This window comes from Camelus ferus, chromosome 1 (assembly GCF_009834535.1).
Source record: "Camelus ferus isolate YT-003-E chromosome 1, BCGSAC_Cfer_1.0, whole genome shotgun sequence".
Lineage (NCBI taxonomy): Eukaryota > Metazoa > Chordata > Mammalia > Artiodactyla > Camelidae > Camelus > Camelus ferus.
In genome coordinates, this window is record NC_045696.1 from 77,597,239 (window position 1) to 77,613,912 (window position 16,674).

General features: G+C 38.3%; 1 protein-coding gene and 1 long non-coding RNA gene across 12 annotated transcripts in view; one reads left to right on the plus strand and one right to left on the minus strand.

Annotated features, from left to right (window-relative positions):
* The window catches only part of LOC116665017, a 471,111-nt gene extending 454,455 nt beyond the window's left edge, over positions 1 to 16,656 (plus strand). Inside the window, exon 10 of the long non-coding RNA XR_004321597.1 lies at positions 16,079 to 16,656. This is a non-coding gene — a long non-coding RNA (uncharacterized LOC116665017). The remainder of the gene's footprint in view (positions 1 to 16,078) is intronic.
* Positions 1 to 16,674, minus strand: part of NAALADL2 (N-acetylated alpha-linked acidic dipeptidase like 2) — a 1,180,690-nt gene that overhangs the window by 22,232 nt on the left and 1,141,784 nt on the right. The gene's annotated exons all lie outside the window — the stretch shown is intronic.

The window sequence follows — 16,674 nt, forward strand, 5'->3', positions numbered from 1 at the left end:
CTTTTTTAAGGCACTGTATATGCCCAAGTTCTGATCACCCCTTTGAGATACTCATCACTGAATTTCTTTTGTGTTGATGTGTGCTTCCTGTATTAATAAACTGCTTTTCTCTTGTTAATCTGTCTTCTGTCACTCTAATTTGTAGGGACCCAGTCAAAGAATTTAGGGTGGTAGAAGAAAAGGTGCTTTTTCTTTCCTCCCCTATAATATTCTTAGCAGTATCCTAAGCATTTTGAATATTTTAGCTCATTTAATCCTTAAAACAACTTAATGCCAAATATACCATTAGTATATCAATTTTATAGAGAAACAAAAGGGCACAGAGAGATTAGCTTATCTAACATCACACAGCCCTTAAGTAGCAGAGACAAGATTTAGAAAATCACATGGTTGAAACAGTTTTAATTTGATTATCTGTTTCTGTTTTGGGACATATTAAAATCGTATTTCAACACGCACTAAGCTTGAAACTCAAATTGCCAGAGTATAGCAAACCCCAAACTTAGAATAACTCAGAGCATCATCTCTAGGAAAATGGTAAATAAATTGTTCTCCCTACTCCATGACAATGATCCCCTTTCAAAATCAAGTTAGAAGGTTAGAGATACTTGCCTGAGGATGTGTTCTAACAAAAGAGGGAGTTGATCACAGATATTAAGTACTTCACCCACCCCCAACACTTAAAATCTATGTCTCTTTTTTTAGTATCAAATTATCTAAATATTATAACATTTAAGTAGATACTATAACTGAAGACTTCATATCTGAGGTTGACTCATTTTCTGGTGTGTGGGTTTTCATTTTCGTTATTGAAGTATAGTATGTCCTTGTAGCGTATTTACTTTATACACATAGGTTGTACCTGATAATCACCTATCCCTATTTGGCGCCTCCCCTCTTCTCTCTCCCCACTGGTAATCACTAGTTTGTTCTCTATATCTGAGTCTGTTTTGTTTTGGTTATATTCACTTGTTTGTTTTATTTTTTAGATTCCATGTATGTGATATCATATAGTATTGGTCTTTCTCTGTCTGAATTATTACCTGCAATCCCATCCATGTTGTTGCAAATGGCAAAATTTCATTCTTTTTAATGGCTGAGTAGTATTCCATTGTGTGTGTATGTATACACACCACATCCTCTTTATCCATTCACCTATTGAAAGACACATAGGTTGCTTCTGTATCTTGGCAATTGTAAAAAAAAAAATATGTTGCTATGAATATTAGGGGGTATGTATCTTTTCAAATTAGTGTTTTCACTTTTATCAGATATATACCCAGGAAAACTGCTGGGTCATATGGTAGTTCTGTTTTTAGTTTTTGAGGAACCTCCATACTGTTTTCCACAGTTGTTGCTCCAATTTACATTCCTACCAACAATGTACAAGGGTTCCCTTTTCTCCACATCCTAGCCAATATTTGTTATTTGAGGCCTTTTGATGATAGCCATTATTAAAGCTGTAAGGTGACTGCATGATGATTTTAATTTGCATTTCTCTGATAATTAATGTTGAGCATCTTTTCATATGCCTGTTGGCCATCTCTATGTCTTCTTTGGAAAAATGTCTATTCAGGTTTTCTGCTCATTTTTAAATTGGGTTGTTTGTTTCTTTGATACTGAGTTATATGAGCTGTTTATATATTTTGGATATTAACTCATTATTGCTCATATTATTAGCAAATATTTTCTCCCACTTAGTAGGTTGTCTTTTCATTGCATTGATGGTTTCTTTGCTGTGAGACAGCTTTCAAGTCAAATTAGGTCCCATTTGTTAATTTTCCTTTTACTTCCTTTGCTTTAGGGGACAGGTCCAAAAAAATCACCACAATTTACGTCAAAGAGTGTTTCGCCTGTGTTTTCTTCTAGGAGTTTTATAGTATCCAGTATTACAGTTAGGTCTTTAATCCATTTTGAGTTTATTTTTGTATATGATGTTAGAGAATGTTCTAATTTCATTCTTTTACATGTAGCTGTCTAATTTTCCCCACACCACTTACTGAAGAGAGTGCCTTTTCTCTCTTGTATATTCTTGCCTCTTTTTTAAAAATAGATTTACAAGAAGTGCATGTGTTTATTTCTGGGCTTTCTATCCTATTCCATTGATCATTGTGTCTGTTTTTGTGCCAGTACCATACTGTTTTGATTAGAGTCTAAAGTCAGGGCATGATTCTTCTAGCTCTGTTCTTCTTTCTCAAGATTGTTTTGGCTGTTGAGGGTCTTCTTTGTTTCCCTGCAATTAAAAGAATTTTTTTGTTCTAGTTCTGTGAAAAATGTCATTTTTATTTTGGTAGAGATGACATTGAATCTGGAGATTGCCTTGGGTTGTATGGTCATTTTAACAATACTGATTTTTGAAGTCCCTGAACAGAGTATATTGTTCCATCTGTATGTGTTATTTTCAATTCCTTTCATCAGCATCTTAACAGTGTTCTGAGTACAGATCTTTTGCCTCCTTACGTAGGTTTATCCTAGATATTTTATTCTTTTTTATATGATGGTAAATGGGATTGTTTCCCTAATTTCTCTTTCTGATGCTTGTTAGTGTGGCTAAAGGTTTATCAATTTTATCTTTTCAAAGAACCAGCTTTCAGTTTTATTGATCTTTTCTATTGTTTTTAGTTTATATTGCATATATTTCTGCTCTAATTTTTATGATTTCTTTCCTTCTTTTAACTTTGGTTTTGTTGTTGTTTTTCTTTCTCTAGTTGCTTTAGGTGTAAGGTTAGGTTGCTTGAGATTTTTCTTGTTTCCTGAGGAAAACTTGTAAGGCTAAAAACTTTCCTCTTACAAGTGCTTTTGCTATGTCCCATAGGTTTTGGATCACTGTGTTTCATATTCATTTGTCTCATTATTTTTTAATTTCCTCTTTGATTTCTTCAGTGATCCTTTGGTTATTTAGAAGTATGTTGTTTAGCCTCCATGTCTTTGGGTTATTTGCAGGGTTTTTTGTTTGTTTTGTAGTTCACTTCTAGTCTCATAGTTTTGTGGTCGGGAAAGATGCTTGATGTGATTCCATTTTCTTAAATTTACCAAGTCTCATTTTGTGGCCTATCATATGATTTCTCCTGGAGAATGTTCTATGGGCACCTGAAAAGAATGTATATTTTTCTGCTATTGGATGAAATATTCTATAAACAATTAAATCCATTTGGTCTAATTTGTTATTTAAAGCCTGTGTTTCCTTACTGATTTTCTGTCTGGATAATCTGTCCATTGATGTAAGTGGAGTATTAAGGGCCCCTACTATTATTGTGTAACTTTGGATTTCTTCTTTTATGTCAGTTAATATTCACCTTATATATTGCAGTGCTCACATTTATGCTGGATGCATATATATTTACAGTTGTTATACCTTCTTCCTGGATTGATGCCTTGATCATTATGTAGTGTCCTTTATCTCTTGTAACAGTCTTTATTTTAAAGTCTATTTTGTCTGATAAAACTATTGCTACTCTGGCCTTCTTTTTATTTCCATCTGTGTGAAATACATTTATCCATTCCCTCACTTTCATTATGTATGTGTCTGTAGATCTGAAGTGAGTCTTTCCAAGGCAGCATATATATGTGGGTCTTGTTTTGAATCCTTTCAGCCAGTCTACTACATCTTTTGGTTGGAGTATTTAGTACATTTACATTTAAGGCAATTTCCAATATGTATGTTCTTATTGCCATTTTGTTAATTGATTTGATTTGTTTTTGTAGGTCTTTTTTCCCCCTCTTCTTTTTGTTCTCTTCACTTGTGATATGATAACCATCGTCAATGTAATGTTTGGATTCCTTTTTCTTGTGTGTGTGTATGTGTGTTTATTACAGATTTTTGGTTTGTGGTTACCATGAAGACTTTGTATAGCAGTCTATATATAAACAAGATTGTTTTAAGTTGGTGATCTCTTAAATTCAAATGTATTTGAGATGTACTGTGCTTGTACTCTCTTCCTCTTAGCATTAATGTTTTTGATATCATTTTACATCTAATTATTTTATGCATCTCTAACTGCTTATTGTGGATAATACTTCTGTCTTTAACTTCCCTACTAGTTTTGTGTGTGGATGATTTCCTACCTTTACTATATGTTTGCCTTTACCAGTGAGCTTTTTCATTTCATAATTTTTTGTTTGTTTGTTTCTAATGTGGCCTTGTTATTTTGCCTAAAGAAGTTCCTTTAACATTTGTTGTGAATCTTATTTGGTGGTGCTGAATTCTTTTAGCTTTTGCTTGTCTGTAAAACTTGTAATTCTGCCATCACATCTGAATGAGAATCTTGCTGGGTAGATTACACTTGGTTGTAGGTTTTTCTCTTTCATCACTTTATATTCTGCCACTGCTGGCCTGCAGAGTTTCTGCTGAAAAATCAGCTGATAGTTTTATGGGAGTTCCCATGTAAGTTGTTTGTTGCTTTTCCCTTGCTGTTTTTAGCGTTCTCTTTAATTTTTGTCATTTGATTAGTGTTTCTTTGTGAGTGTTCCTCTTCAGGCTAATGTATGAGATTCTCTGCACCTCCTAGAATTGAATGCCTGTTTTCTTTCCCAGGCTAGGGAAGTTATCTCTAGCTATTGTCTCTTCATTTTCTCAGGTGCTTTCTCTTTCTCTCTTCCTCTGGGATCCCTTCAATGTGAATATTAGCGTTCTTGATGTTGTCCCAGAAGTGTCTTAAACTGTCTTCATTTCTTCTCATTCTTTCTTTCTTTTTTCTGTTCAGCAGCAGTGATACCCATTACTCTGTCTTCCAGCTCACTGATCTGTTTTTCTGTATCATTTAGTCTACTGTTGATTCCTTCTAGTATTTTTATTTCATTTATTATATTTTTCATCTCTGGTTGTTCTTTATATTTTCTTACTCTTTAAAACTTCTAACTTCTCGCCCTGTGCATCCATTCTCCTCCTGAGTTCGTTGATCATCTTTATGATCATTACTCTGTACTCTTTCTTGAGTAGATTGTTCATTTACACTTCACTTAATTCTTCTTCTGGAGTTTTATTTTTCCTTAGAACATATTCCTCTGCAGCCTCATTTTGTCTAAGTTGCTATGTGCATTTTTTTGTATGTGGTAGGTTATTTACATTTCTCCACCTAAGAGAGGTGGACCTCTGTAAGAGACATCTTACGTGTCCCAGCTGTGCATTTCTCTCTCATCACCCAGGTTGTGTCCTCTAGGGCTTCTCTGTGAGAGTGCTGCACAGGTCCCTCTGCTGTGGCAGGCTGACTATGTTGGCAGACTGGTAGGTTTGGATAGCCCCAAGTCTAGTTGGTTGCCTGGTTCTGCCTTGTGTGGATGTTGCTGGCTGCTATTTAGTGGGGCCTGGGCATGAGGTGGGTGGTTGTGGAACCCTGTGTGTTCTGGGGCTAGTGCAGGCTCACTGGTAGTAGGAGTTAGAATCCCAAAGACTCTGGGGCTGTTGCCCACCCACTGGCAGGCAGAGCTGGTTCCTGGAGTCCGGCTACAGGGCCCAGGGATGTTAGAGCTCATTTCAGATAATTGGTGGGGGAGGAGGATGCAGTTCCTGACACAGGTGGGTATGGAGTCTGGGGTATCCCAAAGATGATACCGGCCTGCTCGTGGGCAGGGCTGGGGCCAACTGGTCTAGAGGCTTGTGAAGGCTTCCTGGTGGGAGGGCTGGTGCCTGCCTACTGGTGGGTGGAGTTGAACCTTGGCCCTCAGGTAGGCAGGGCAATCAGTGTTCAGGAGTATGTCTAGAGATAATTGTGGGCTCAGGAAGTCTTCAGGCAGCCTGTCTGCCGATGAGTGGCACTGTGTCCTCACTCAGTGCGCCAGCATCAGGACCTGAAGGCTATTTGGTGGGGCCAGGTCTTGGCACCAATGATCTAATATACCAGCTGCCAGGAGTGTTCACACAGTTAAATGGTGCCCAATATGTCTGCCTCCAGTGTCTGTGTCCCCAGAGTGAGCTGCACTCACCTCTGCTCCCCACCCCCACCCCAAGGAGACGCTCCAAAACTAGTAGATAGGTCTGGCCCAGGTTCAGGTTCCTATTAAATTACTGCTTTTGCTTTGGGTCCCAGGACACATGAGATTTTGTGTGTGCCTTTTAAGAGCAAAGTCTCTGTTACCCCTAGTCCTGTGGGGCTCCTGTAGTAAAGCCCTCCTGGCCTTCAAAGACAAATGCACTGAAGGCTCATCTTTCTGGTGCCAGACTCCTGGGCTGGGGAGCCTGACCTGGGGCTCAGAACTCTCACTCCTGTGGGAGAACTTCTGCAACATAACCATTCCCCTGTTTGTGGGCCACCCACCCAGGGGATATAGGATTTGATTATATTGCAAGTCAGCACCACCTCCCCCGCCCCCCATCCATCTTGTTGTGGTTCCTTCTTTAGGTCTGTAGTTGTAGAAATCTTTTCTGGCAGATTTCAGTCTTCTACATCAACGGCTGTTCTGCAGATAGGCCCTGAGCTCACCTCCTCTTACAAGCACACTAAAATCAGAGCTGCCTCACCATTTGGCAGCTCTTCCTGAGATTGTACACTTCTAAGAATTTGTTCATTTCTTCTAGATTGTCCATTTTATTGCTGTAGATTTGCTCCTAGTAGTCTCTTATGATCTTTGTATTTCTGTGGTGTTGGTTGTAACTTCTCCTTTTCCTGATTTTATAGATTTGGACCCTCTCCCCTTTTTTCCTGAAGAGTCTGGCTAAAGGTTTATCAATTTTGTTTATGTTTTCAAAGAACCAGCTTTTAGTTTCATTGATATTTTCTATTTTTTCTCTATTTCATTTATTTCTGCTCTAATCTTTATGATTTCTTCTCTTCTACTAATTCTGGGTTTCATCTGCTCTTCTTTCTCTAGTTCCTTTAGGTATAAAATGAGGTTGTTTATTTTATATTCTTCTTGTTTCCTGAGGTGAGTTCTTGTTGCTATAGTTTTGGAATGTCATGTTTCATTTTCACTTGTCTCTAGTTATTTTTTGATTTCCTTGATTTCTTTAGTGATTCATTGGTGGTTTAGTAGCACATTGCTTAGCTTTCACCTGTTTGTGTTTTCTTACCTCACAGTTAATTTCTAGTCTCATAATTGTGGTCAGAAAAGATGCTTAATATGATTTCAATTTTCTTAAATTCATCAAGGCCCATTTTATGGCCTAGTATGGGATCTATCCTGGAGACTAGTTCACATGCAATTCAAAATGTGTATTCTGCAGCTTTTAGATGAAATTTTCTATATGTGTGTATATATATATGTGTGTGTGTATATCTATATATCTACTGAGTTCATTGTGTCTCATGTGTCATTTAAGATCAGTAATTCTTTATTGGTATTCTTTCTGGATGATCTGTTCAATGATTTAAATGGAGCGCTGTCCCCTACTATTACTATATTATTATCAGTTTCTCCCTTTTGTCTGTTAGTATTTGCTTTATGTATTAGGTGCTCCTATGTTGAGTCCCTATATAGTTAAGAATTGTTATATCTTCTTGGATTGATCTCTTAGGAGGACATTATATAACAATCTTTACTTTAAAGTATATTTTGTCTCATGTAAATATTGGTACCACAGCTGTCTTTTGATTGCCGTTTGCATGGAATACCTGTTTCCACCCCCTCATTTTCAGTCTACTTGTGCCCTTAGAGCTGAAGTGAGTCTCCTATAGGCAGCATATATACAGGTCTTGTTTTTGAATCTATTCAGCCATTCTACAGTTTGGAGCATTTAGCCCATTTAATTTATGGAAATTATTGATACGTATGTTCTTATAGACATCCTGTCAATTATTTTGAGGTTAGTTTCCTAGGTATTTTTTTATTCTCCTCTCGTGATTTGATAACCATCTTTCTGTGTTATGTTTAGATTCCTTTTTCTTTTTTGTATGTGTATCCATTATAGACTTTTGGCTACTATAAATTTTAATATAGCAATCTCTATATATGTGTGTGTGTATGTGTGATTCTTTTAACTTTCAAATGCATTTTAACAACTCTGCATTCATACTTTCCTTATGATGACTGTTTTTGATATCATATTTTGCATCTAATTGTTTTACATATCCTTTAACTGCTTATATTGTGAATATAGATGATTTTACTACTTTTGTCTTTTAACTTTCCTACTAGATTTGTGTGTGGATGATTTCCTACATTTACTATATGTTTGCCTATACTGAGGAACATTTTCGTTTTCCTTAGAGAAGTTCCATTAACATTTCTTGTAAAGCTTTTGATTTCTCCATCAAATCTGAATGAGAACCTTGGTTGTAGGTGTTTCTTTCCCTTTCATCACTTTAAATATATTGTGTTACCCGCTTCTGGCCTGTGGGGTTTATACTGAAAAGTTAGCTGATAGCCCCTGATTGGAATTTCCTTGTATGCTATTTGTTGCTTTTCCTTTGCTCTTTTTAATACACTCTTCATCTTTCATATTTATGACTTTAATGACAATATGTCTTGGTATGTTCATTTTTGGATTAATCCTGTGTGAGACTCTCTGCACCTCTTGGACTTTGATGTTGCCCCTCCATCCCTGGTATGGAGAGTTTTCAGCTGTTATTTCTTCTTCTGGAATTCCTATAGCATGAATATTTATGTGGTTGATGTTCCAAAGGTCTCTTAAATTGTCCTCATTTCCTTTTAGTCTTTTTTTATTTTTCTGTTTAGCTTCAGTGCTTTTAACCACTCTGTCTTGTAGCTTGCTGATCCATTCCCCTGTGTCATTTAGTATACTGTTGATTCCTTCTAGTATTTTTTGTTTTTCATTTCAGTTACTGTGTTCTTCATTTCTGTTTGGTTGTCTTTGTATTTTCTGACTTCTCACTCTCTGCATCCGTTCTTCTCTGGAGTTCTTTGAAACTCTTCTCAGGTAGATTGCCTTGCTTCCTTTAGTTATTCTTCTGGGGTTTTATCTTTTTCCTTTGTCTAGAACATATCCTTCTCTTGCCTCATTTTGCATAAGTTGCTGTTGTATTTTTATGTATCTGGTAGGTTGGGTACATTTTCCAGCCTTTGGTAGGAGACATCCTCTGCATCCCAGCAGCACACTTCCTTCTCCTTACCTGGCCTGTATGCTTTACAGGGCTGCTTGGGCCACTGTGTTGGGCTGACTATGTGGGCAGTTTGGTAGGCTCTATTGGCCCCAGTCCGGTTGGCTGCCAGGCCCTGCCTTATGCAGACAGTGCTGGTTGGTGGGACCAGATTACAAAGTGGCTGACTATAGAACCTCAGAGGGCCATGGGACCTATGCTGGCTCATTGTTTGCCAGAGTCGGGGGTCTGGCTGCAGGACTAGGGTTCCCAGAGCTGGCATCAGATTGCTGGTGAGAGAAGCAGTTCCTGAGACATTTGAATATGGTGTCTAGGGTTTCCCAAAATTTGTATTGAAATCCTAGTGGGCAATGCTGGGGCCCTGCTGGTCCTGGAACTGGTTCTGCTCTGCTCATGGGCAGGCTGGGTCCACAGTCTTGAGTCTGGTGTCTGCCCTTCAGTGGGTGAAGCTGATCCAGAGGCTAGAGAAGGCTCCCTGGAGGGCAGGGGCCTAGGGGATTCTGGGACTAGTGTCTCCTCACTGGTGGGTAGTACTTACAGGCTGTTGGGTGGGGTCACGCCTTGGCACTAATGAGTTAGAGGGATGATTCCACAATAACGCTGTTAGCACCAGTGTCCATATAGTAGAAGGAGTGCTCCAAAATGGCTCCTGCCAATGTCTGTGTTCCTGGGGTGAGCTGCAGTTGCCTCGTGACTTTCTAGGAGCAGGTTAGTCTGACCCAGGGCCCTCTCACATTACTGCTTCTGCCCTTGGTCTCTAATCATCTGAGATTTTTTTTTGTGTGCGTGCCCTTTAAGAGTGAAGTTTCCATTTCTCCCAGCCCTCTGGGAATCCTTGCAAGTATGCTCCACTGGCCTTCAAAGCCAAATGCGCTGGAGACTCATGTTCCTGGTGTAGGACCCCCAGGCTTGGGAGCCTTGCATGGAGCTCAGGTCTTAGTCCTTTGCAGTACCTCTGCAATTTAATTATTCTCCATTTTGTGGATCACCTACCCAAGATTATGGGACTTGGCTATATTGTGAGTCTGCCCCTCCAACCTGTCTTTATTTGTAGAGGTTCTGATCTTTTTCACTGACGGTTGCTTTGCAGATATATGTGATTTTTTGGTATGCTCATGAGACGAGGTGAGCTCAGGGCCTTTCTACTCCAGTAAGCAGTCCTTTGGAAAATTGTGTCAGTAAATGGAGTTGAGGATGTGGGTGCAGAAGAGTTAAAAGAGGAGGATTTCTGATTTAAGGTAAACCTCAGGAGTATGTTTTCAAAGCAGAAGGTGGAAATCACTGAGGCAGCCAAGACTAAGTATGCAGAATATGAGGTTGAGATGACTTGTGAAACTTGATGGAGCAAGGTTAGGAGGTAAGAGAAGAAAGGATCAAAAACAGAGGTGGATTTCTGGTCAAGATAGCAACAAAGTAGTAGTAGGACCACGAGCTCACCTCTCCTTGTGACTAAACAATCAATGTCAACTGGAAACATAAAGAGGGACCTACAGGGAGATGGTAGGAAGGGCATGCTTACAATATAATCAGGCCCCATTACCTGCTGGGTGGGCAACCCACAAGCTGAAGAATAAGTCGTAGAGGCCCTCCCACAGGAGTGAGAGTCGGAAACCCCAGGACACCTGGTTTTGAAAGCCAGTCGGGTTTAACTCCAGGAGCCCCACGCGACTGGGGGAAACAGAGGCTTCAATCTCTTGAGAAGTATACATAGAATCTTGCATGTGTCAAGGGCTGAGGCAGTGATTTCGTAGGAAGCTGGGCCAGACCTGCCTGCTGGTTTTGGAAGTGTTCTAAGGAGGTAGGGGATGGCTGCTGCTCACCTAGAGGACATAAAAGCTGGTGGTGGACATTCCAGGAGTGTTCCATCTACATGAGCTTTCCTGGAGGCTAACATCTTGATTAAATAATTAGCACCAAGACCTAGCCCCATCCAACAGCCTCTAACCTTAAGGGCTGGGAAGCCTTAGGACCAACAACATACTGGGTGGGAACACAGCCCTACCCATTGGCAGACTTCCTGAGCCACCAATGCCTCTAGACAGGCCCTACCCACCAGAGGTCCAGGAAACCTGCATAAGACTCTAATTCAGCCTCATCTACCAGGGGCAGAGACCAGAAATAAGAAAACAATCCCAAATCACGTGGAAGGAAGCCACAAACTCAGGCCAGACTGTACACTGGGCCATGTGGTGGTTCTGTTTTGGGGCTTTTGAAAAACCTCCATATTGTTTTCCATAGTGGCTACACCAATTCCCACCAACAGTGTACAAAGGTTCCCTGTTCTCCACATCCTTGCAAACATTTCAACATTTGTTATTTGTGTTCTTTTTGATTTGCATTTCCCTAATAAATGTTATATTAGTTTCTGGTGTACATCATGGATGGCCTTGGTGGGCATTATGGTAAGTGAAGTAAGTCAGACAAAGACAAATACTATAAGATATCACTTACATGTGGAATCTAAAAAAATACAACAAACTAGTGAATATAACAGAAATGAGAGAGACTGACAGGGAGGGGTAAGACAGAGGTGGAGAATTCAGAGGTACAAACTATCAGGTATAAAATAAGCTACAAGGATGTACTGTACAACAGGGGACTACAGCCAATATTTTATAAAAAAAACTATAAATGGAGTATAACCTTTAAAATTATGAATCACTATATTGTATATTTGTAACATACAATATTGTACATCAACTATACTCCAGTTTTGAAAAATATGGAACAGAATAGAGAGCCCAGAAATAAACCCACAAACTTTTGGTCAATTAATCTTTGACAAAGGAGGCAAGAACATACTTCAGCATGTGGTGTTGGGAAAACTGGACAGCTGCATGTAAGTCAATGAAGTTAGAACACTTCCTCCCACTATATGCAAAATATGCAGAAGTAAACTCAAAATGTCTTAAAGACTTAAGCAAAAGGCGAGACACTATAAACCTCTTACAAGAAAACATTGCCCTACGAGAACATTGCTGAGATTTATGTCAGATAATCTACCCAAGCAATAGAAATAAAAGCAAAAACAAACACATGGGACCTAATTAAACTTAGAAGCTTTTGCATAGCAAAGGAAACCATAAGCAAAATAAAAAGACAACCTACAGGAATAGGAGAAAATGTTTACAAAAGATGAGGGCTTAATTCCCAGAATATATAAATGGCCAATAGGCACATGAAAAAATGCTCAGTATCACTAATTATCAGAGAAATGCAAATCAAAACTACAATGAGGTATCACCTCACACCAGTCAGAATGGCCATCATTCAGAAGTCCACAAATGATAAATGCTGGAGAGGCTGTGGAGAAAAGGGAACCCTCCTACACTGTTGGTGGGAATGCAGTTTTGTGCACCTGTTATGGAAAACAGTATGGATATTCCTCAAAAGACAAAAAACAGACTTAACATATGATCCGCCAGACCCACTCTTGGGCATATATCCAGAGGGAACCTTAATTGAAAGAGATACATGCACCCCCCCCCCTTAGTCATAAGAAAGAATAAAATAATGCCATTTGCAGCAACGTGGATGGACCTGGAGAATGTCATATAAGCCATTCTCTCTTATTAAGCATCACAGATGAGTAAATTTACATTCAACTAAAATATTTTGAGATTTTTCTGAGTTTTGTTTTGCTTAATATCTCATATGCTCCTGTGGTCCCTAATATTTAGTCTTCTTAGTTCTAAATTTTCATCCACCATCACATGCACCAGCAACAGCATCACCAAAATGGTTGATTGGAGAGAGAAATGATTAAAACTCAGAAGTTGTATTAAACCACCTTGCTCTGAATCAGTTTGAGTCAATTGTATATTTCAACTATGAGAAAAGCTGCAGGGTCATTGGGAACATCTAGCATACCATTGTTAAGTAGGACTCTAAGGCACTTATGTACTTTTTCATTTAGCTACCTTTAACTAAAGAAAAAAAAACAAGTAAAAGTTAGGTAAATAATAAAATTAATGTGATATTTTTCACTTCATTTTTTTCCCAGAAAGTCTTAAAATCTATTGTATACTTTAATATCTCAATTTGGACTAACTACATTTCAAGTTATAAGTATGGTAGCCACCAGCAACCTGTGGCTAAATAGGTTCAGATCACATTGTTTTTCTTTCCCTATGAACAAAACCAATGATTTAAACTTATTTCTGCTTTACTGTGGTGTTAGGCTGTGTATTGATATTTGATAAGAGAGTAGGAAGAAGCCATACATTTAAGAAATGATTATTTAAAAAGACTCCTGATCATACTACCCAAGGTAATCTACAGATTCAATGCAATTTATATCAGTTACCAATGGCTGGAGGAATTATGCTTCCTGGCTTCAGACTACTATGGAATTATTCTCTTTTATGACTGAGTAATATTCCACTAAATGTATATATTTACCACATCTTCTTCCAGATCAATGGAACAGCATAAAAACTCAGAAATAAACCCACACACTTACCAGTCAATTAACCTATGACAAAGAGGCAAGAATATATGGTGGAGAAAAGACAGTCTCTTTGATAAGTACTGCTGGGAAAACTGGACAGTTACATATAAAAGAATGAATACAGAAAAAAATTCAAAATGGATTAAAGACCTAAATGTAAAGACAAGATACTATAAAACTCCTAGACAAAAAACATAGGCAGAACACTCTTTGACACAAATCACAGCAATATTTTTTTTGGATTCATCTTCTAGAGTAATAGAAACAAAAGCAAAAATACACAAATGGGACCTAATTAAGCTTAAAAGCTTTTGCAACAAAGGAAACCATCAGCAAAACGACAACCTACAAAATGGGAAAAGACAACATTTGCAAACAGTGAGACCAACAAGGGATTAATTTCCATAAATATATAAACAACCTAATCCAAAAAATGGGTAGAATACCTAAACAGACATTTCTCCAAAGAAAACACACAGATGGCCAACAGGCACATGAAAAGATGCTCAACATCACTGAAATGCAAATCAGAATTAATTACAATTAGATATCACCTCACATAGATCAGAATGGCCATCATTAAAAAAATCCACAAACAATATATACTGGAGAGGATGTGGAGAAAAGGGAACTCTCCTACATACATTGTTGTTAGGGATATAAATTGGTGCAGCTACTACGGAGAACAGTATGGAGATTCCTCGAAAGACTAAAAATAGACTTACCTTACAATCCAGCAATCCCACTCCTGGGCAAATATCCAGAGGGAACCTTAATTCAAAAAGATACATGCACCCCAATGTTCATAGCAGCACTTTACAATAGCTAAGACATGGAAGGAACCTACATGTCTATTGACAAATGACTGGATAAAGAAGATGGAGATTATATATATATACACACACAATGGACTATTACTCAGCTGCAAAAAGAATGAAATAATGCCATTTGTAGCAGCATGCATGGACCTGGAGATTATTACACTAAGTGAAGTAAGTCAAAGACAAGTATCTTATATTTGGAATCTAAAAGAGTGATAGAAAGGCATTTATTTACAAACTAGACTCACAGACGTAGAAAATTTATGGTTACCACAGGGGAAAAGGGGGGAGGGATACGTTAGGGATTTGGGATTAACAGACACACATTATCATATATAAAATAGATGAACAAGGACCTACTGTACAGCACAGGGAACCATATTCAGTATCTTGTAATAACCTATAATGGGAAAGAATCTGAAAGAGTGTGTGTGTATAACTGGTTCACTTTACACCTGAAACATTGTTAATCAAATATATTCATTTTCTTAAAAGCTTATGTTTTACTGAAGTATAAGTAAGTAATTAGCTGACATCTGAAATAACTTTACTTACATGAATGTTAAAGAATTTGAGGCTAGAAAAGATGTGGCCTATATACAGATGCTGTTTTTGACATAGAAGACTGGTAAAAGCTAGCTTATCCTAACTTTCATTGTTGAGCATTTTAATAGCTAAAAGAAAAAAACCCCAACAAATAAACATCTTACAATCTTGTTGAAAGAACCTGAAGATGTCCTCCCACAGCTGAGGCCTTGCATCACATAATTCAAGAAAGAGCAAGGATAAATGAGCACATTATCAAACCCTGAAATAATGGCATATGTTAGAAATGTTGACAGATCTTTAATTGTAGCAGCACAAAGTGTGCTGCTCTATATACCATACATCACTGATAAACAGGAATTTAGGATGCAGTTTTCTGCCTTGACCTTCAAGCTCCAACTGTGTTTTGACCATCAAGAGTCTGTAAATAATATAATTTACAATCTCTGGAAAGAGACTATATGGACACAGTAAACCACAAATGTTCCACAGAGGAGACAGATATATAGTTGGCCTCAACAGCCTCAAATTCAGTCAACCTTCCTGACCAAATTCACTGATGTTAAACACATCACTTTTCCATCAGTGTCAAATGGCTACTGCTTATCCTCAGGTCTCTTATTTATGATCCTATAATATGGGCTCATTTTAGGGAACTTTAGATACTGGCCTTGAAAGTCTGTAAATTTAAATGTCAAAGGTTTTTCAGCAAACTTCTTTCTGATTATTGTTGCTACAGGATGAGTATCTCTGGCCTACATGGAAAGTAAAAATTGTACCCTCCTATTCTAGAAAGGGAAAACTGAGACAGGGATGTTTGTTTATATAGAGTAATACCCCTACTTACTCTGAGGTCATGCTTCCAGAACACCGCATTCAAGCTAAAATAAACTAAAACAGCATCAGGGCAGGCAGATGACTTTCACAAAGCCCAACAGACTGTCTATGGAGGGTGGTGGAATAATTCTGAGTAACTGAGGCAGTCACCAGAAGATTGTGGCAGCTAGAGACAATAACATCGATTAGAAGTAACCAATAAAAACCAGAGGCATAAAAAAGAGAAATACCAAAACACTGAACGTTTCCACCAGCAGATCATCTATAGTACTTTAGTCATAGGGACACATGCCTGTAACGGCTTTGTAACATTACAAGAGAATGCATAACTTTGAGGACTTTCAATTGCAGTGGAATGCTAGATATTAAGTAGATTTTGAGAAACATAAACTGATATGTTTTAGAAAGCTTTCTATTCTCATCTCTTACAGATCAATGTCTCCACTAATTTGTGAGACCATATGGAAGTACCTCCCTCATGATGCCTGCCTGGATCCTACCCAGCTTAAGAAAACAAAACCAAACCTCTCACTCCTCCCAAGCACTGTAATTCTATTTGTTTACTACTTTTAGCCTTATTTGACAGGGTTTTTTGGAAGGTTATTTCGTATCTGTTTTAGATTATAAGGACAGAGGAAACACTAACCTACCACAGAGGTTATAACAGCAGGAAGGGATGCTATCCCTAGGGCTGGGCAATGGAAAGGGTGGAACTATTAAATCTTAGAAAACTGAGACCTTGGAACAGGGATTACTTCTTGGCTATTATTAATACTTCTGAGCTCAGAAATGGGACCCTGTGAAACTGCGACCCAGACCTCTTGAGGAAGGGATTCTAGACAGCTGGTGTCTCTCATGAGGTTGGTTCAGCTAATGTTGAAAAAAGTGTAGTTTGGTGGAGCCATTATGGAAAACAGTATGGAGATTCCTCAAAAGACTGAAAATAGACTTACCTTACAATCCAGCAATCCCACTCCTGGGCATTTATCCAGAGGGAACCTTAATTCAAAAAGATACATGCACCCCA